At 40.0% G+C, this 23180-nt stretch overlaps 1 long non-coding RNA gene across 1 annotated transcript in view; it reads right to left on the reverse strand.

Annotated features, from left to right (window-relative positions):
- Nucleotides 1-21177, reverse strand: part of LOC150084500 (uncharacterized) — a 125141-nt gene extending 103964 nt beyond the window's left edge. Inside the window, exon 1 of the long non-coding RNA XR_016547064.1 lies at nucleotides 20859-21177. This is a non-coding gene — a long non-coding RNA (uncharacterized LOC150084500). The remainder of the gene's footprint in view (nucleotides 1-20858) is intronic.
- Between the last annotated feature and the right edge of the window lie 2003 nt (nucleotides 21178-23180).

A 23180-nucleotide genomic window follows, 5' to 3' on the forward strand; every position in this document is an offset into this window, starting at 1 on the left:
TTCGAGGGTACAGCTCTAAAACGGTGTTCGCAGGCCGGCCGCTAGATAGTACACCGGACCGAACCTACTGGTAACTCTCTAGTAGGCTTCCGGATCAGCTAGTGTATAATCTTGCTACCTCTACTCTGCCAGATAGTGACTGGAGGGAGTCTTAGTAGTGTGTATGCGGGGGACATTGTCGAGGCCACGTTATGTCAAGGATCTGGGTATATTCTTACCATGCGTACGCCATACCCAAAAATGTCATTACTTCTTAAAGCATGTCCCACCACTTTTTCTTACTATTGAATACACCATGAATTGTCAAACTACTAAAGCAAGCTTATCTGCGAAAAGATCAAAACCTCCCTAACACTTCCAAATTCATTTCACAATACGTGGTCTCAATTATCTCAACGATGTCCATTTCCACTTGCAGTAAAGTGAAGTGTAAAGTGTGTTTAGGGTCAAACGGCACCAGGGGTTTCTCTCATCTCCGCATAGTTTACATTGTGGTGTGATACAGTTCACTGTAAAGGCCAGAGATTTAAAAGTATATGGAACTTGAGGTATGTGATGTCGTGTACCGTTGTTCTTTCTGCCAAACCCCATGTACTTTTTCTGACAGAATCTCAGTTATCGGTTGATTCAACTACTGCTCATCTCAGATGCCCAAATTATACGCTATATGATCCCTTTAGCCTCAAAGGTGGTACATGTGCATATGTCCGTTCTGATATTCCCCCCCCCTCGACGTGGGCACCTGTACGTGGTGAGGGGACCTCCCAGTGACGCTGCTGGACTTCCAGACTAGCATCACTGGGATCCAACGCCCACAGCCTAGGTTCCGGGCTTACATTAATGGAATCCGGCGTGTTTGCCGTGCGCTGCGACCCGTGGAAATTCGGAAAGGGGGATCCTGGTGGTTGAGGGGCCCAGCTTCAATACACCACTTTGGCCCCTGCTTCGACAAGACGGGTGGTCCTGGAAGGCCCGGCTAGGATCAATCGGCTAGTAGGTTCGCCTGCGAGGGTCAACCGTGTCAAAGCCACGCCCCTACCCTCATGGTCCGAGGGACAGGATTCAGGCTGGCGGCGGTGCGGGTATAGTGTCTGGGTAGCCCTGGCGTCCCACTCCCGAGCGCATTTATTGCATGCCGGGTAGTGGGCGTCCCTTTGGGCTCCGTGGTGGGTGGGGAGCCCGGGCACTGAACAACTTAAAAATTTCCATGAATCCTGATAAACTTACTTCTTCAGGGGCCCCAACCCGGTCCCTATCTGAAAACATAGAGGGAGAGGCAGATATTATTGCAACAAAGAGGCAGCGAACCGAAACATCACCATCAGGGCCTGTCCCAAGATTTCTCATTATGCATTCCACCAATGAAAAACCGATTGGCAAAATGTCGCCCTTTTTTATTCAAAAAGGGTTAGACGGGTTAGCAGGTTCTCCCAAATCAGTTAAGAGGCTCCGTTCTGGAGACCTCTTAATTGAAACTAAAAATGACAGGCAATCGGAACATCTACTCCGAGTAACATCAATTGGAGGTATCCCTATAACAGTGACACCACACAGAACACTCAATTCATCTAGAGGTGTCATTTCGGAGTGGGACCTTCTCGACGTATACGAGGAGGAAATCTGCTCCGAATTAAAACCACAGGGAGTCATTGCCGTCAAGAGAATCACTGCGCGAAGGGATGGAAAAATTGTTAAAACCAGGAGCGTTATCCTGACTTTTAACACTCCTAAACCTCCTGATGAGATTAAAGCTGGATATATCAACTGTTCAGTGCGTCCATACATTCCGAACCCTTTACGGTGCTTTAAGTGCCAGAAGTATGGACATTCTCAAATGGCCTGCCGTGGAGTCCTTGCATGCGCTCGATGCGGTGCAAAGGACCACGAAACAACAGCATGTTCAGCCGCAAAACCCACCTGTATTAACTGTGAAGGCGAACACCCGGCCTATTCACGAGCATGCCAGAGGTGGAAAGAAGAGAAAGAAATTCAACGGCTGAAGGCAGAGCTAAATATATCATACCAGGAGGCAAGGAAATCGGTCAAACCCCTGAATACCAACAGACCTACCTACGCCCAGAAGGTAGCAGGGAGATGTTCCGTCGGAACTCAGACGGACATGACCATTCCTCCAAAGGAGTCTTTCACTCCCATCGCGCGGTATCTATTAAGTTCTCAAAAACCCGCACAAAAGGACCAATCAGCTGCCACTCCTATATCGGTACCTCCTAACGCTCCACAAGTTCCAAAGGTAACTATTAAAGAAAAGAACAAAAAAGGGGAAGTACCACCTAGTACACAAGAAAGGATGGATGTTGAGCAGAAGGAGGTACCCGAAGAGTCAGTCTTGGAACTCTTTGCGGAGGAGGAAATGGACACGGGACAGCGTCCATTCTTCCCCAAAAAAGACAAATCCAAGACAGATAAAAGTAAGCCCTCAGCACCTCGGAAGCCGCCTGATGGACCCACCAAGCCAAAATAATGGCTAAATTCCTACAATGGAATTGTCGTGGATTCCGGCGAAATATAGATGACATCAAGGCCCTCCTGCAAAAGCACGAGCCAGTTTGCTTTTGCTTGCAGGAGACATATCTCAAGGCAAATGACGATCCCACCATGCACAACATCACAGTTTTCCGAAAGGATAGAATTGCGGACGGCTCTGTACATGGGGGAGTGGCTATCCTTGTGGGTAACCATACCCCAGTGCAGCCCTTGCTAATTACAACCAGCATAGAGGCTGTTGCAATTCGCCTTTCAGTGGGATTCTTATTAACTGTATGCTCTATATATTTGCCACCTGGGACTGACATCTCCCAGGCAGACCTTGATGATCTTCTAACGCAGCTGCCTCCCCCTTTCTTACTTCTTGGGGATTTTAATGGACATAACACCCTGTGGGGTAGTGCTAACATCAATCGAAGGGGACGAGTCATAGAGCACATGCTCAATGACAATGACCTTTCCCTTCTAAATACTGGAACACACACCTTTTTCCACATGCCTACCCGTACTTTTTCTGCCATTGATCTCTCTATCTGCTCCCCTTCTCTACTCCCTTCACTCACCTGGGAAGTGGAGGAGAATCCATACGGTAGTGATCACTTCCCCGTGATAACCTTGCTACACAGTGGGAGACCATGTCTTCCCTTCAGGCTACCACGGTGGAAGATTGATCAGGCTGACTGGACTGCCTTCCAACACCAGGCAAATTTTGATCTTAGTACAGTCAGTCAAGAGCCTATCAATGATGCAGTTAAGTACATCACAGAAAATATTGTCCAAGCAGCTGCTAATGCTGTCCCAAAAACATCAGCCCGGTTTCCACCATTTCCTAAACCTTGGTGGAATTCACAATGCACAACAGCAAAAAAGGCTCAAAACAAAGCGTGGGGGATATTTCGCCGATATCCTACCACGAACAACCTTATAGCCTTCAAACGTGCACGAGCCAAAGCACGTAACATCCGTCGTCAGAGTCAAAAGGAATCGTGGATCCGTTTTACAACCTCTATTAACCAGTCTACCAACTCTAAGGTAGTCTGGGATAAAATCCGGAAAATGAAGGGAAAATATACATCCCACCCTTTTTCAATCCTAGATTATAATGGATGCGCTATTGCAGATCCAACTGCAATAGCTAATTCTCTTGGGGAAACATTCTCCAAGATCTCTGCAACATCTTCGTATTCCCCAGAGTTTCTGGTCCTGAAATATAAAATTGAAAAACAGGCACTTAGCTTTAAATATAAGAGTATTTATCCCTACAACGGGGATTTCACTATTTTGGAACTGAAAAGGGCCCTCGCTCTTTCCAAAGCAAGTGCCGTTGGACCAGATGGCATCCATTATGAAATGATTAAACATCTTTCATCAAAATCTATGGATTGTCTGCTCCTTCTGTATAACAGAATTTTTACTGAAGGGCAATTTCCGGACTCCTGGCGAAAGGCTATCGTTCTTGCCTTTCCTAAGCCAGGAAAGGATCCAAAAGTCACCACCAATTATCGTCCTATTGCTCTGACTAGCTGTCTGTGCAAAATCCTGGAGAGAATGGTTAATTCTCGTTTAATTTGGTATCTTGAATCAAACGACCTTCTCTCCAACATTCAGTGCGGCTTCCGAAGGAACCGGTCCACTTTGGACCATCTTATTAGAATGGAAGCATCCATCCGGGATGCTTTCCTAAACCGCGAACACTTGGTGTCGGTGTTCTTTGACTTGGAAAAAGCGTATGACACAACTTGGAGATTTGGCATTTTAAAAGATTTACATAATCTAGGCCTTAGAGGGCATCTCCCCTTTTTTATTCAAAACTTTCTCGCCAAACGATCGTTCCAAGTTCGGGTGGGATCCTCACTCTCTCGCTCCTTTAACCAAGAGGAGGGAGTACCACAAGGATCAGTATTAAGTGTCACGCTTTTTGCCATCAAAATAAATTCCATCACAGAACAACTTCCTCCAACTGTAAACAGTGCCCTCTATGTTGATGACTTTAGCATTTTTTGCCAGTCATGCAACATGAGGGTTATTGAAAGACAACTGCAGAAAGCCCTCAATAGTCTGAATTCCTGGGCACTTGCTAATGGCTTCAGGTTCTCGCCGGAGAAGACCGTTTGCGTACACTTTTGTCGCAAGCGTAATCTTCATCCTGAACCTGAGTTAAGGCTCGGACAAAATGCTATTCCAGTAGCAGCGAACACAAAATTCTTGGGACTCATATTCGATAAAAAATTGACCTTTTTGGATCACATTCGCCAACTCCGCACAAAGTGCACAAGAGCCCTTAATATGCTCCGCTCGCTGTCCTCCTTATCCTGGGGTGCAGACCGATGCACCCTTTTACGGCTTTACCGTGCACTTGTGCGATCCAAATTAGATTATGGGTCCCAAGTATATTCTTCAGCCAGAGACAGTGTACTTCGATGGCTGGATCCTGTCCATCATCAGGCTATACGTATTGCTACTGGAGCATTTCGAACATCTCCTGTCCAGAGTTTATACGTCGAAGCAAACGAACCACCGTTATCGTTTCGACGTAAGCAGTTGTCTTTAAAGTACGCTTTAAAACTGAAATCCCTGCCAGACCATCCTACGTGGCCCTTCGTTTTTGAGCCACGATGGGAAAACTTGTACAACACCCGTAAGACTGCCAATCGTTCTTTTGGTATTCGTGTCCAAGAGCTACTCAACGAACTCAATATCAAGGTAGACAAGGTTGCCCAAACATCCAAGCAACCCTTTCCACCCTGGCATGCTCGTGTCCCGGCATGCGACTTGTCGCTTAGAAACTGGAGAAAGTCGGACACTCCATCATGCGTCTACCTGCAGCTCCATTCAGCACACCGAACTGAATATTCCGACTTCGCGCCAGTCTACACAGACGGTTCGAAGTCAGAATCATATGTGGGATCTGCTGCTGTCTTCACAGACAGCACTATCTCAGAGCAGATTCCCTCTGAATGCAGCATATTTACTGCTGAGCTGCACGCTGTAGAGTTAGCCTTGGATCATATTAGTAAATGCCAATACCAACGGTTCATTTTATATTCCGACTCTCTTAGCATGTTACAGGCTGTAATATCTGTGAGGTATAATCCCCATCCAGTTCTGTCTAGCATTCAGCAGAAGATTCACGTTCTCCATGATCGTGAATATGACATCCGCTTCTGCTGGATTCCGAGCCACATTGGGATTAGGGGAAATGATTTGGCTGACGCCGCAGCCAAATCAGCAATTCCCAATAATAACCGTTGCCTGTTAGTCCCTTATACAGACTACAGGCAAATAATACATCAAAACATACATTCCCAATGGCAGGACTCGTGGAATAGACAGACTGCGAATAAATTATATTGTATAAAGCCTGTAATTGAACCGTGGCAGTCTTGTCTGCGCAGGAACCGTAAGGAGGAAGTTGTTCTAGCTCGTCTCCGCATCGGACACAGTCATCTTTACACATTCTTTTCTGCTGAGGGCAGATGACTGTCCTATGTGCGAGCAATGCGACACCATTTTATCTATTAATCACATTTTAACCGTATGTCCACGTTTTAGACATGAACGTGATTTATACTTTACCGTTTTTAGTCATCTGGCTGAGCCTTATACACTCAGTCAGATTTTATCTGACAATGACCATGTGTCTGCTGTTTTTAGCTTTTTAAAATCAATAAACATTTTTACTGCCATATAAAATTTACATTTTATTGTGCTTTTCCATTGATTTATCTTTTATACTTTTGTTAATATTTATTTTGACATGGTGACCTAACTAGTTAGGTCACTGAAAGTTTCAATTTTTATTAATGACATGGTCTTGGCGCATTATAGCCCTAGTAGCTAATGCGCCAATAAAACCAAAACCAAACCAAACCAATCTGATATTCCCTGTCAGAGACTTGGCAATTTGGAATCTCTCTCTTCGATCTTCTCTGTCTTAAAATCTCTCTACGTCATTGTGTCAATTTCATCTGTTGTCTCTACCGCTCTCCCAATTCCACTAATCACTTGGAGCTCCTTGACTTCCTTTCTTTGCAACTTGACTTTCTCCAGTCCAACTTTCCTAACAGTGAGGTAATTTTCCTTGGTGATTTTAATGTTCACAACTTCAGCTGGCTTCCGTTTTCTAGTCACACCGACCCAGCAGGTCGAGATGCTGAGGCTTTTGCAATTACTAATGACATTGCACAAGAATACCGGACAATCCTAATCATACAGCCAACACGCTTGATCTTTTTCTCACAAACAACCCTTCTAAGAACACGGTAGATGTGAGAGGTCCTTTACGCACTTCAGGTCACAACTTGGTGATTGTCTCTTCTCCAATGGAGCCTTTATCTCATGGCTATTCCCAACCTCGTGTTGTGTGGCATTACAATAATGCAAAATGGGATGACCTGCGAGATTTCTTTTCTTATTTTCCTTGGTCGGATTACTGTTTCATACTTCTGATGTCAACATTTGCTCAGATCGTATCAGTGAAATTATTCTTGCAGGAATGTAATCCTTTATCCCACACACCATTTTAAAATCTCGTCCTTTATCTAAACCTTGGTTTTCCAATAAATGTGCGAAGGCTGTTCAAGAGAAGAACGTTGCATATCGTAATTGGCTTGTTTCTAATTCTTTAGTTTCATTTTCTGCCTACACCAAAGCTCGCAACAATTGTAAAGCAGTTTTTAATCAGTCTAAACTAGAGTTTGAACAGGCTAAGAGTAGAAACTTGCTTCTTGCCCTAATGGTAGCCGAGCATTCTGGTCTCTTGCCAAAGCTATTGGCTGCAACTTTTGTCCATCTCTGCTCCCACCTCTGTCCAAACCAGATGGTTCTGTTGTCACTTCAGCCAAGGATAAAGCTGACCTGCTAGCATCCCATTTTTCTTCCAACTCATGTATTAATGATTTCGGTAAAACACTTCCCACCATTCGCAACACGCTCCATTCAATGCCTCCTGTGGTCTTCCGTCAAAAGGATGTCAGAAGGATTTTGACGAATCTTGATGCTAAGAAAGCTCCAGGTCCCGATGGTATTTCTCCACTTGTTCTCAAAACCTGTGCTCCTGAACGTACTCCTATTCTTTTCCGCCTTTTTTCATTTTCTTATTCCAAACGTGGTTTTTCTTTCTGCTTTGAAATTTGCTCACATCCAGCCAGTTCCTAAAAAGGGTGACAAATCCCTCCCATCCAATTATCGTCCCATTGCAATTACTTCTACTCTTTCTAAAGTAATGTAGAAATCAATTAACTGCCAACTCATAAACTACCTAGAAACCTTCCGTCTGATCAATGATCGCCAGTATGGATTCCATCAGTGTCGATCCACTGGTGATATTCTGGCTTATGTTATCCATTTATGGACAAATTCAATAGAAAAGTTCGGTGAAACAAACACAAGCAGCTGCTCTTGACATCTCAAAGGCTTTCGATCGTGTTTGGCATAAAGATCTTCTAAACAAGCTTCCATCTTATGGTTTGCCAACTGTTTTTTGTAATTGATTATTCAGTTTTCTCTCTGATCGCTCACTGAGGGTGATGGTAGATGGTTCTCTGTCTTCTAACGTCTCCACTAATGCCGGTGTCCCCCAAGGTTCAGTTCTTTCCCCCACTCTTTTCCTCTTGTATATCAATGACCTTCTTCCATTGACTGGAAATCCTATCCATAGTTTTGCCGATGATAGCACATTGCATTCAACTTTCCATTTTGATAAACCTTGTCCTGCTCAATCAGCTTCAACTTCTCGAAAATCTGCTACCAATTCCTTAAATGCCGATCTTCAGGTAATTCTCCAGTGGGGCAAAGATAACTTTGTTGATTTCAACCCTTCTAAAATTCAGTCTTGTCTTATATCTCGCAAAAAGGATTCTTCTGCTCCTATGCTTATCTTTAGTGACACTCAGATTTCTAGGCAAAATGATATATCTCTTTTGGGGATTACTCTGACTTCTAATCTCTCTTGGCACAAGCACATTACAAATATTGCTTCCTTTGCATCTAAAAAACTTAGTTTTCTCTTTCGCTCTCGGCTTTACTTTTCTTTCAGACCGCTGTTCAATCTGTACATATCTCAAATCCGTCCTACCATGGAATATTGTTCCCACATCTTGGGTGGTGCCCCCAAAACCTCTCTCAGGCTTCTTGATTCCATTCAGAAGAGGGCAGTTAGGTTAATTAATGATTCATCTCTAACAGAGTCTCTCCACTCGCTTTCTCATAGACGTGCTGTTTCTGCTGCATGCCTCTTCTACAGATACTTCCATGGGCACTGTTCTTCTGAATTTACTTCTATAATTCCTGCTCTCTCTTTCAAAACAGTCCGAACATGTGCAGCCACCAGCCAGGATCCATTTACTGTCCAACTTCAAACTCACAGAACCAACGTTTCATCTTCCTCGTTTATTCATTCAACTGCTGTTTTCTGGAACAACCTTCCTTCATTCGTATTTCCTGAAAATTACAGTCTACAGAAGTTCAAGTCCAATGCAACAAATATCTTCTTTCGTCTTCTCAACCTTCAACTCAAGCACGGTACTAAGTACTATAGGTTCTAATACCTCTCGTGTTTGGGGTTTACATAAAAAAAAAATAAAAGACCAAGATCAATATTACTGTTTTCTCACACGAGACGATGGTAATAATACTAAGCAGCCTTATCCTGAAAATGAAAAAGATAAACTGGTAAAAGGTGTTCTGAAAAACTATGAAGAGTTGAGCAGAATCTTACTCAAGCATCAACTAACACATAATAAGATGGGCTCCTCAAGTAGGCCTCCCCATTTCGGTTATTCGGGGAGCTGTTGAGTTTCAGTCAAAAAAAAATTTCTTTTAACAGTAATTCTTCCAAAACAACAAGTCTTATGATTCTTCCACTAGAATTCTACTTCGCTCTAATTTTCTGCTGAAAGAATTTTCCCTCAAAGTATAGGCTACCATGTGCAGAAGAATAAACGGGGGCTTCAAAATCAGAACCGACTTTCTGTTTCTTTTTTTTTTTTTTTAGTTCTGAATCATTTCCTTTATACCCTACTAATGACTCAAACCGTACTGATGACCTCGTTGCTCCAGTAATAGTTTTATTTCAGCTGTTTCATAAGTTTCTAACAGGCTCGGTTTCTCCACCGAGCAACCCGTAATTATTGAAAGTTATGTTGAAACAGTCTTTCTAGGAATAAATATTGTGCTTGGCTCAGAGGTGTGACAAATTCTTAAAACGCGCAAATATAAAACGACCTTCCCAAATAAAGCCCATGTGAATCTGAACACTTTCAAGTAGTTCATGTCAAACAAAAATCCCTCTACTCTCTCGGCTCTGAAGTCCAACGTTGATTTGTAACAATAATAAACAGCAACTTAAAACCGCAGGGTCCACCAAAGTTAATTTGACATATTTGGGGATAAACTGGGATAAATATAAACACAGTATAAATATAAACACAGTATCTTTATAAAGCTGTCGAAGAACATTAAGTAACTTGCGCCATTAAAGTCAGCTTTGCCTACTTCGACAGCTCTAGGTCCGTCATCACAGGAGGTTCACCATTATTTGTAAATTGACTTAAGCCTCAAAATTATATGAATTTAAAGAATAAATAAAATAAAAACTGAACAGTGGATATACAACGATATCACATATCTTAGCCCACTTTCCCTTAAAGGTGAACATGCTTTCGGACTCAGCACCAGCTCATCTTTTATCTCTAGATACTGAGAAACCATCTCTTGGGACCACATTAACACAATCATTACGGTTTATCACATCCTGTTACACCAACGCAAGGTTAAGAGCTGACAGCACTAAATTGTGACAGCCTGCTTTTACGCTAATTACGAGGGTTAATTGAGCTCGTAACTCGCAAAACAACAAATTTCATGCCAAATTACTTCGTAAAAATTAAAGGTAGCTATCTTTTCGCTTTCGTTAAAAACAAGTTTGATTTGCATAGGGGCAAAAAGACTAAGAAAATCCTTTATTGCCCTCAAACTGCCTTATGTAGACTTGTAGGATTATAGCACGTGTTAACAGCATTAAAACATGATAAAAGGAAACGAACATAAAAATCGCAGTTAATTCAAACAAAATAGTTTATTTAAATAACAGCCATTGCGTGATAGAATTACAAAGAATACATAAACCTGACTAAATCGGTGCTGTCCATAACGACAGAATGAAACAGCATTAAAAACCAGGCAGTGCACCATGGCAAACCTCAAAAGTACATCTAAGATTCAAGGAAGTAGTTTTGATAGATGGCGCAGGACTGTGCTTCTTCAGTCTTCTAATTCCAGCAGGATCAAAATAAATGTACTTCTTTGAATGCTCATGAGTTTATTGGAGCATCAGCAGCCGGAAAAAAAATCTCTGACCCCTTTCTAGTCAAAACAATAAAAGGGTCAGGAATTTCTGACAGCGAACCTCACGTTCGTGTGGCTCAATGCATTGCGCAACAAACTTACTTCAATCTTTGCGAAGTATCTCAGCGACTTTTGCCAACTTGCACAGCCATGTTTTATACTTAACTTCTTTTTTTATACAGGAAGGAATAACTTTTGAATTTCATAGCTGTCTTATGCTAGAAGGAATAACTTTTATAACTTATGATTTTGCACTAAAATTTTGAAATAAAAACTTAGGAGTAGCCACAGTAAGTGGTTACTTCTCTAAGAATTTTACAGCACTGTATAGGTATATTCCAGTATATTCTCATAACTGTGCAATACGTAAAAGATTATTATTCCCAAGATTACTGTTCCCAATAATTATATATAACATCAACAAGCAAACATTTCTGCTAACATTATGGATTTAAAGACAAGCAGGTGGATAATGGGCCGGACCAAAATGTGCAATGCTAAAGCGTCGTTGGCGTTGGTCCGATTCATTATCTAGCTTCGTTCAGTTTAGAAGGCTTCGAATCAGTCAGCGAATATCCTCACTCTAACGCTATGCCAGCTCGTGACTGGATGAAACCCACAGTAGAGGCATGTGGGAGGGGGAGACTACGGAGGGCAAGTTTCATCAAGAAGTTGGGCATATACCTTGGCTGTGTGTGCATGTGTACGCGGTACAGAAACTTCAGGTTATACAACCATCCTCTCTCCCTTCAACTTATGCCAAAATATATCATGAATAATCAAAAATAATGGAGGAAACTCATTTGCGAAAATATTCAACCTAACGAAAATCGTCAATTCACGTCAAATAAATACATGGTTTCAATTCTAAACTTAACTGCGATTATTTCCACTGCAGTTTCCTAAATATTTGTTTTCATACTGAATCTCATATATCGACAATATGAATTATTCACCACCACTCAACTCTTTCCTAATTGTCAGTTTTATTTACTTATTTTTCGATGCATTTCTTCTTCATGTCCACTTTTATATTCCTTGTCAAAGAATTCCTAATCTACAACTTCTCTTTTTGACCATATTGGCCGAAAACTCTTTAATCCATTGTATCGAATTCATTCTTTGTCTAAGGTCCTAACTTGGCTGGCTACCACTAAAGACCAACTGGTCATTTCTAGAACTCTCATCGCCTTTTTCTTTATCGAATTACCTTATCCTAATTCTTGCACTGATCACATCACATCCTTCTTGTCTGCCCCCTTTCCCCCGTTTGTTGGAAAACTGGACCTCAGTTGTCCAATAAACATACTAAGGCTATCGGGAAATAAAGCAAGACCGATTTGAATCGAAGTCTTGAATTTTCTTTTCTGTCTGTCTATACTATTGGATTTACTTATAAATCCAAATTCGATTTTGATAAGAGAAAAATACATTCGCTTTGTCCGAATATTATTAGTTTTGTGTATCTTCAAATTCATTTCCCAAAATAAGCAATTAATTAACATGACTACAAATTATCCGCGATGATATGAATAATACAATCGAGTTTTTCATGAAATGCCAGAGATATAAGATAATAAATCAATATTTTATCAACTTGCTATATACAAATTATAGCACCTATAATTATTGCACGCATTATAATGAACTCAAAGGTTGTTTCTGCAAGCTGAAAAATTATCATCCTCAATTACAATAAAAAAAAACTTCATTCTTCAAAAACCACTGTCGATTTGCATCCATATCATCATACAGCTAGTATAACTGGTAATGGGTGTGCATTATTGAAGCGTAAAGGATTCCGGAAACAGGGAATTTGTTTTTAACTGAAATTTTATACGGTGCCAGTGATCCTAGCACTGACTTCGACTAGAATTAGTATTTTCGCGCTACATGCCTGGCTTCCTTAGGGGGCAGGTTACGTATCCACCTACGTAAGGCCATTTAATGTATAGAGGTTATCTGATAACAAGACGGAACTTACAACACCAAAGAAGGCGCCGACATCGATCACCCAACTGTACAGGGTTGCGTATAAAATAGGCCGCCATAGAAGCAATACGTGCCAAAATCAGCTGGCAAGAAGCCAGAAATTGATAGAATGTGAAGCTTAAATAAATCCTTTTCTTCCTACCTCTAACATAGTGATGATCTGATTTTAATGGAGATGGCGTTTATTGCTTTCAGATTTTGCTCTCAAAAACAAATGTCTCGGGATACCCACACATTACTTTGAAACTAGGCTGAAAAATTCTCTATATATATATATCAGCGTAAGGTCAAGCACCATTTGTCACTTGTTTGCTGTTTTTTTACTACTAAGAAAAAAAATTGAACCGATACTTTTTTTTTATATAAAATCGATTCAGTTTCTTCTTTTTAACGAAGTCCGTACTTCTGTCCACAGTGTAGTAATACCCAATCCAGCGAGAGGCTGGATTGGGTATTATTGTTGTGTTGAGGCCACTCCACAACCCAAATGTGGCATGCTGAAGCAACAGCAGGACATTCGAAAAAATAATGACACAAAACGCAGAAGTGTAATGAGCCACTAATTTCTCACTTGATTGGAGGTACCACGCGGTATCTCTTAAGTGGTAGTAAGAAGGGTTCAAGAGAAAAACTTTTACAATGGAAGCAGATTCACAACAGATAGAAAGTTCTTCGTAATGAGGCAAAGTGTCCGCTTCAAATTTTCCTTAGAATGCAAATAGACATAATATTAATGGAGGGTATACTCATTAAACAGCATAATTATTTCCTCTTCATTATTTAGTCTTTCAAGATCACATAATAATTAAGGAATAGTAAAACTTACTTGTCAACAATAACGCGTGTTTTGCCATTTGGGGGAAAGGTATAAAGGTTTTTGCTATTACACACTCTAGAGTAGCCAACAGAGGTGCCCATGGCAAAAATATGGGCGCTCAAGGTAGAGGCCAAAAAATTTAAATGTTTGTTCTTTCGCTTATGGAAAAATTCGAGGAAACTAATTTCAATCTAAGCTGAACTCGCTTAAATTGAAATGGCTAATCAGAAGAGATGATCGGAACGGACACATCCTGATCTCCTTCATGGCCAGTCACAAGATGGCGGCTTCATCAGCATGTGCTTATTTATAGCCAATTCCAATCGTTTTTCACTGTAAAATGTTGACTGGTCTAGATTCCTAATAAGCATGATAACGAAACCAGTCTTATGCTCCAGATTGCGAGTGGAAAACACTAGTAGCTCTAAAAAGTTGGAAAAATTGTTGGGTAGTTGACTGCCTCGTCAGTTTTTGTAGAGTATCAAAAGAGATGTAATTTTGCCAGGCAATTGAGAAAGATGTTGTTTATTTGTGGTATTGACTGCATATGTTTAATATCAGGATGGTTATCTGGTAAAGTATTTTTGTGATCATGAAAATGGTATGCAACATTATATTGTCTATTTCAGTTCGTGATATGTTGCATGCAACTGTTTTTTTTTTATTTACGGAATCGAGTGAAATGTTTGTCTGATTTATTGGTGCAACGACTACTAATGCCATAATCCACCTAGTAGTCTTAGCTGGTACAAGTTTGGTCCATTATATAGGTGGATTCGGATAAGAAGGTATTTGTTTATCATTTTTAGGAGAGTAGAAAGATCATTAATGTCTCTTTGGTCTCCAATGCTGTAATAGAGTAACACAGATGAGACAAGTGAAATAGTTGCATCTTGGTTATCAGATACTATGGTTTAATTTTCCAGTTTGAGCAGACTTTCAGCTAACTGTCCACCAAATGTATCACCAGTTAGATGCATCTGCACGTTTGTCTTTAAGGCGAAATTCTGAATTTCATATGTTTGAGGCTTGTAGAAAGGCGAATAAATCATCAGCTTTAATTCTATGTGAAATGGCAGTGTTTGTCGAAAGTCCCCGGTAAAGCCAGTGTTACTCCTCCACTTCTTCTGTAATGTCGAAAATCTTGCAGGGTGCGATCAAGAGTTACTAAGTTACTCATCCCAGAAAATGAGCTGGAGTTCAGCTGAACGTATGCCTTTCCAGTCCCACTGGAAATGTTACAGGTTAGTGTCTTTTCACTTGTCAGATTTAAGGGCAGCTGTTCCCCTACCAATCAGTACGGCAGCAAATCTTAGATGAAGTTGCTGCAATGGCAATCATATTTAGTTGTAGAATTATTGCCAGAATACCAATGAGAATTGTTTTCTCAGAAGCACCTGGGGCACATGCAGAAAGAAAATTCCTTCATGCATATTTAAAACTTATTCAAAATATAATTTTTGAAGGTTTCTCTATGGCCTGTGACCAAACTCTGCCCACTTTTCATTGTGAGTGCATTATTATTGTTGTTGTGCTGAGGATTTTTTGGCACAAGCGCCTCCTGGGCCATATTGTTATTATCTCTTTGTGACCATGTAAGGCCAAATGAACTAAGATCAAAGCCACCTTATTATCATTAGCATTAGTAGAGGTGTCCGATGAAGAAAGCAAGCTTATGCAGTATCAGCCAAAAAAAAACCCTTCCCATTTCACCTCGCCATTCGTTCCAAATGCCTGTCCAGCTCAGCCTTAAATTTATTTAGGCTATCAACTTCCACAACAAAAGATGGAAGTTTATTCCACCAACCAACAAACCCACTGGCTAAAGGCAAATTTCCGCACATCTATCCTACATCTGTCTTTCCTCAATTTTAATCTGTGCCCCTTCAGTTTCTTAATCTGAGCAAGAGGAAGAATCCCATCAGCATTCAGCTTGCTCAACCCAATCAAGGTAAACGAGAATTTCATAAATGAGAATGATAATTTGATTGAAGACAGCACGATTACAAGTTCAGATTTTACACTTCCGTTGATATAAAATGTCCGATAAGATCTCCTTGTAGTGACTCAATTGATGAATATTTGACCTACCACATGTCTGAAATATGATGACAATGACGTAGCGTCCTACCGTGGTGAATTAGTTGCAGCTGCCTCCACTCTGCCGTCCCAGTGTCCATCATGCACCAGAAGACTTGTTAGATGGCAAAGTTGTTTGAAAGTTTCACAAACTGTGGTTAGGTAATACTGGACCTTTAATCAAATGCAAAGTATGTCCTGTTCGAACACTTAATGTGAGTAATGAACCGAATTCAAGCTTTCTTTCATTTACTTTATAGCTCTCTCGAAAAGGTTCGAGAGAGCTATATCGAAACGTGTCTAAGCACATTGAAAACTTTATTCAACTTTTGAAGTCACTTCAAGAGAGTGATATATTGAAGGAGTTTACTTATGCATGGGTAATACACACACACACACCATTTCTGCTACCAAGGCAGTTTTAATGCATTGTTTTAATTGTATCTCATATTGTGAATACCTTCACAACGAGTTGCCCCGGTATTTCACTACCTCGAATAAGTAACGGTTCACCTACGGGGAAGACTATTGTTACTTATTCTCGGCGGATACCACCACCACCCAGACGGCACCGTTTCAAGGCTTTTTGGACCCTCTTCGGTGGGTGGGTAGGTACCCTGTTGTTTCAATAGTGACAACCCAGTTATAAAGTACAACTTCACAATATGAGAGATGCCTGATGGTGTGCGTGGTCTAAGCTAACCATATTGTGAATACCTTCACAACGCCTCTATCATTTTGTGGAGTTATACTTCACAACTGGGTTGTCACTATCCGAAGAGGGGCCAAAAAAAGCCTTGAAAAGGTGCAGTCTGGGTGGTGAAGCGTTATTTGTTCGCTTTGGTGCAATACCAGGGCTACTCATTGTGAAGGTATTCACAATATGAGATAATTAAAACGATGCATTAAAACTAACTTGGCAGTAGTAGTGTGTGGGTGTGGGTGTGGTACCTATGCATAAGTTAACTCCTTCATTCTCTTAGGAATTTAGTCAAGAAATATCTTTTAGGGTAATATATTGTTGCAAATTTACTAAAATATATATTTAAATTGCATTTATTTGATAATGACTGCTATCGATCAATCAATAGAAGCTCCCATTCGAAAAGAAAAATTTTAACAACTCACAGGAAGAATTAATTCGTTAGGAAAAAAAAACAAAAAAAAACGACGTTGTGTTAGTCCCATGGCATAAAGTTGTGCGCAGCTATGTAACAGAAGCAAATGAAGTTTGCATATCGTAATACATCTCATATTGCAAATCCCTTTACAACGAATTGCTCTACTCATCACAAATACATTACACTCCCACAGAAGGAGATTCTCAGTTCACATCCATCACTCAGACAGCACCGTTTCGTAGATTGTCTCCTCATCGGTGGGTGGGTAGGTACCCTAAATATAGAAGCTTCGTTTAAAAATAATAATATTAAGGTGTGCATCTTGTTTTTCATGCCAAAGCAACTGAAAATATGAGAGTACAGTGAATTGGCTGTTTTCGAAGGATTTTATTGTTTTGTAGAATGAAAACAAGTTCCAACGGGGGACGCGGAATCCTCGCCCAAGCATATCGGGGACCGTTTAAAAAATACCCTAAATACCCTATAAAATCCTTAAAGAATTCAGACCGAGGCCATCTTTTACTAATCGGTGTGGAAATATACAAAACAATATAGAAATATAGAAACATCCCTAAAGTTCCCTTGGTATCACACAAAGGTTCCGATTTCTAGGTTTTGTAATATTCAAGCTGTGGGGCTAACACGTACACATTTTTATTATTATAGATTATTATTAATTTATTAAGAGACCTTTATGCCAAAACAGCCCCAGATCTAAAAAGTATTCAGCAAATAGCAGAAAAAGCAGAATCTGATTCCAGCAAAAGATTTGCCTCTGGTTTTTGATTTTAACACTGCTGTGCGTGCAGAAAATTATTCATTTCTTTTCTACTGCTTTTGGACTTACCTGTTGGCTGATGATGGCTATCGATCTACCTATCTTGTTCCGTTTTTATGGATTGTTTGGGTTAGGTATTTTCAGATTTGTGTGTTTGGGTTTGACTGTTATTGTACTTTGGTTATCCTTTTACTGTGACCGTATAATATATTGTATATAATATATAAGATGTTGTTACACGATGCTATAAGAGGAAACATATTTTTGTGCAAAAAGATATAGGATAATTTATATCCGGTTTTCGAAATGCTATGCTGTCGTTTAAACCAGTTAAAATCAGTAAGGTTGTCTGCAATTTTAAACCCAGTCTTCCGGTGATATATATCCTTAAGTCGAAGATCATGATCATGCTATTAAGATCATGATATCACGCTTAACATCATCCAAACTCCGCTGAACTGTTCACTGCCCTCTTCCGAGAAACTTATAGACAGCACGATGTTATTTCGCTATGGAAACAGTCCTTCCTCACTTCAAGAAAGAAAATAAAGAATCGCTGCAAGCAGGAAAAATTTATTGAATTTAATTAAAAAAGAAAAAAAATAATGATCTGATGTCAACAATTTATTCCGACCTCCATCCAACTGAGCATCTTTTGGATGAACTCACAAATACTTTAAAGAGGGGTACAAAATCACCAGCGTTCTACCAGAAATCAGTAGAGCATCTTCAGAGGTTGTCAAACATTTAATTAACAGCAAAAAGAAATGAATAGCATGTCCAACATGCTAATAATTTCTTTGAATAAATGTTTTGTTGATAACTATGTGTCCCATGACGTTTTTGGCAGAAGAGGTTAAGTTTTTTTTCCTCTCCCCAGTCTCATCACTTTATGATCGCATCTCGGAATATTACGAATTAGGATAACGGTCACAAAAGCTATGCATTAATAACTTTTCATCAGAGAACATGCGTTAATACCATCTCACCACTCTCACGCAGTGACTACTGTTTGAGTTTCACCAATTTTGTTTCTTGTCGCCAGTGAAGGATTAGGAGTTTTAATGTTTTGTACCAGTCGTTTCAAGTAGGTCAATTTTCCTAAAAATGAATAAATAAAATGTTGCACAGTTGTTGGGTTTAGGCGCATCAGCGACTCACCAAATTGACATATTGCACGCACCATGTTGCGCCGTATATATTATGTCTGTAAATTGCGTGTTTTGTGGGTAATTTGCTGTTTGCTGGACGAAAAACCCGAGTTTCCAGGAATAAAAACCATACCACGCTCTCTTGAAACCGATTAACTCAACCACGTTTGTAAAAAAATCCATAAAAATTCCTCGCGTCAATGACGAAATTCGAACTCGGATCTTTTCCCACCAGGAAAGTTTTTTGTGGAGAGGAACGTGATTATACTTTCCAGATGTAAAGGCCCGGCGTGGGGCCTTTTACATCTGGAAAGTATAATCACGTCCCGGCGAGGGCCTTTACATCTGGGAAGGCCACGCTTGACTAAAGGAATTTACAAATACAGAATTACTGTTAATTACAAGAGATATTTTTCGACGTCTTGCAGAATCTAATACAAAACATTCGGATTTCTTTGCTGATACATACTACACCAGTGTTGTTACTGTGGGCTCGAGAACCAATAAATGTCAAACCACGCTACAATGAGACACCTGGAATTCATTGTGCTGCCACCTGGCGTCGTATAATCTGCTTCATATAAAGATTTATATGTTCTGACCGAAGGTCAGAACTTATTGGGATTAACAACATTAAATACTTGGATGTTTTATATAATCAATGCAATCTATGCGTGTTTTTGCATAAGTCATTTTGACTTACATCTATGGTTGTACTGGTATGGACAACTCCCTTGGTCACAGCCCATATTTATTGCCCAATAAATTAGGAACGCTAATCTAGAAATAAAACTTAAATTCAAAAGCATTAATTATTGAAATAGCTGGTATTTAATATCGGAGTGTTGAATAAAAATTGTTTATTCAGAGATGTGGCAAAACTTTAATGTAAATTGTATTACAAAAGTATTCCACAATTTATGGTAAAATTTAATCTCAAAGAATACTGTTATATTTAAAAAGGTGTTTAATTCGTTACGTTTAGCTAACACGCAAATTCCATAACATATCCCATTGTCAACCAATAAAAGGCAAACTCTAGAGTTTGCGATTTTGTTGAAGTAGAAAAAACAAACGTATGGATTTACAGCAAACAGTTAATGCAGAAAGGAAGGAGGCGCGTGAGATCCTAAAAGCGCATCTGACGATTAAAAGGTGCGAAGGTAGGAGGAAAACCTAACTGGAAGTAAGATGCTGCTGAAGCGATTCCGCTCTGTTCAAATAATAATACCAAAATGCTAATTAATGCGTGACAATTGATGTTAAATCCATCCTCTTAATCTGTATAAAGAAGTAAAGCAAGAGTCACTCGCAATTGGACGACCTGCGAATGGAGGTTCAAACTCATTCACCGAATTTAAAAATATGGAAAACATTGAAAAACTTAAGTTGATATTATTAATAACTAGGGATATCTGGGATTAGTTTTATTTGAATCTACCACGATACACCACTTCATCATTTTAAATTTCCAGCAATTCCTTAATGAAGACACGATGGGCAAAGATGGCGTCTTTGCCCACAGATGTCGAAGTCCCGGAAATGCTACAAGAGGTTTCAAAACCCTTGACGATAGTTCGACGAAAGTCCACGCTATAAACGTCTGATAAATTCTTAGAAAATACATGTGGGGAAGGTTGCGTCATTTCCAAGAGGAGCGATGATCCAAAGCATGCCCCGCATTTTTTTGTACTCATTAACGGAACAGCTTTAGTAGTAAACCTGACTTCTTGATAGCCAAAGTTAATTCGCTGTTTTAAATTTATCGCACAACAAGTCTGAAGATCCGTGTGTCCTCTGCAGAACAATATTATTTATTCTGTGTGTATTTGGAACGTCAAGCACTGCAGTCATACAGAGAATAATAGTTGGCAATTACAGGCTTCGGTGCAATGAAATTGGCCGTTTAGAAGAAAAAAAAAAAAAAGAAAGGGGGTCCACTGAACAATCGAAACCCTTATCATGCATCTAATCATACTAGCGGGGGAGAAAATAATGAAATATGCAAATGCATCCTTTCTCGTGCTCCGTTCTAAATATTAACAGGTTTCTTTCTCCGACACACTTACCTTCCCAACTAAGGCCCATCTGCGAAGGAAAACAACGAAGTAAGAAATCCTGAAGTCGGGTTGCTGAAGAAGGCATTTGGTAAGAAATACCGCAGAATTCACCGATAAGTTGTACACCGTCTTCTTTTAAGAGATTCATTCTCGCGTGCTTTCTTCTGTTTTTACTACGACTCCGCCATGTTTCTATAATCCAAGCGACCTGCGTCGTGTTTAGCACGAGAACTAGCGAACGCAACTCGTTGTTGAAAGCGTTAGAGTAAAAAAGCGGACATAATCCCAGTTATATTGGGTATAAAAATCCATCGTGTTTCTATATCCACCATTGCCTCACTGTCGCTCGGCGATAGCAACCGCAGCTTTTATGCGCGCGGGGCAATCATAAACGTGCAAATTGAGCTGTAATCACTATGCAGTTACGGAGTGAATGCCATCTCTACTTCAATTAACTATGGCACAGACTATCATTTCGTGATAGTTTCTCTCTGTGAACCGTGGGTAGGTCTTAACAAAGAATGGCTCATGAGTTAAAATGGCATTTAAAAGTAGATTGTTGGATAAGACCATGTTTTGCTCCGCTGAAACACAGTGATTATTGCAATTTCAATAATAAGCTTGGCTATTTCATAAGCATTATGACTGGAATGAATACCAAGCCTACGGTAATTTACAGGACCTCGCATAGTTAAGGAATCTTAAAGAAGGCTAAACACTATCATAGACGGGGTGAGTGAACAGTATGAAGGTTGTGGCTTGTTCGTCTACTTTCAAATGAACTCACCATCATCTCAAAATATTGTTACCTAAGGCACTGGCAACAGTAAGATTTGGCAGAGGGAACAATTGTCTCTCGTGCGATCGAACTGTCAGCCAGTGCGGTGATTAATGAGTGGTGAGTAAGGCAAAGGAGATAATTTATTGTTCCAGAAGGAAAAACAGAACTGCAATCGGACCTATAAGTATCTGTTATCTCGGACATGATATCAATAATAAGCATGCCGTAGGGGTCGGCTAGATGCTATGTGCAGCTGTGCAACAGTTCGCAGACGCCAGTGCATATTTTACTTTCAGACTGACACACGCAGTCTCGCTGCAAGGGCATCTTAATAAATGGATGGACGCATCTGAAATTCAAACAGCTCACCACGAAGCTTATAAAACAGACGCATTTTATCCTCTTCCTTAGCGGCTATGTAAGGATGGCAATCTTTGCATTCACCAAAAAAAAATTATAATAAAAATAAATAAATAAAAGAAAGAAGGAAAAAACAACCAAATCATTTTAAATTCTATTCATGAATAGTTCGTCATCGGTTACTTGTAATCCTTTAGTGTACTACGAAATGCTTTTAATCTGTTTTTCTATGACTGGACGGTTTGACAAGTTTAGTGGGTCACAAAGTGTCTTAATACCGGTCGTGGGTCACGTTCTCTTTCTTTCTTTTTTATCTAAGGACAAAAAAAAATCGTGATCCATTCCTATACGTAAAGATATAATTAAACTAACTAACTGGATTTAGGATGAAAGAAATAAATTTATGATAAACTGAAATTTCTATTAGAGATTCCTCCGGGAATCGAACCCAGACACCAAATGGCTGGTAGACGGCGATGTATCAGGCTGACCAAGCTGCCACAGAGAATATCAACTTAGGGATCAGCAGCCTGAAAACTTTGGTATAGTTTTAGCTTTCCTTGGGAAGGTCTAACTTCAAGAAACTGCAAATTACACTATGCTGCATTGGTTAAACTGATTTATTCTGATAAATGCATACATAAATCAATGAGTTTCTCTGTTGATTTATGGGAACAGAAAAATTCAACAAAAGTGGCGGAAGTGTAAGTTAGAGTTTCTTGAAATAATGAAAACGTTGACTTCGAAGCTACCTGCTGGTTCCTAAAGTTTCCGATTTATAAAGGCCAAAATACAATTCTGAAATGTGCAGAATTTTGAAATAGCATTGCTACGCTACTGTAAAATATTCAACTATGCAGCTTTCTCTCTTAAGAGCTTTTAAACTTACGTTGGTCCGAATTCCTGAGATTCCATTGGTCCGAATCTCAACAGTTGCTATAGGTATTTGAAATTTAAACAGACATTGAAGAGTTCAGTAGTGAAAAATAAAATTGTTTTATTGAGTAAAGGATTACGTTGTGGCCTGACGTAGCCCAGTGGTCAGGAGCGAGAGTGCATAGCACGCGTTTCTTGAGTGTACCGGGGTTCAAGCCCGTGACTACTAAATACGATAAATATTTGTATTGACGACTTATTGTAAACTCTACTGACTTGGTTGTCGTGCCGGAGTATAAACAGAAAATTTATTT

The sequence above is a fragment of the Mastigoproctus giganteus genome, chromosome 6 (assembly GCF_048544385.1).
Source record: "Mastigoproctus giganteus isolate SK-2022 chromosome 6, ASM4854438v1, whole genome shotgun sequence".
NCBI lineage: Eukaryota > Metazoa > Arthropoda > Arachnida > Uropygi > Thelyphonidae > Mastigoproctus > Mastigoproctus giganteus.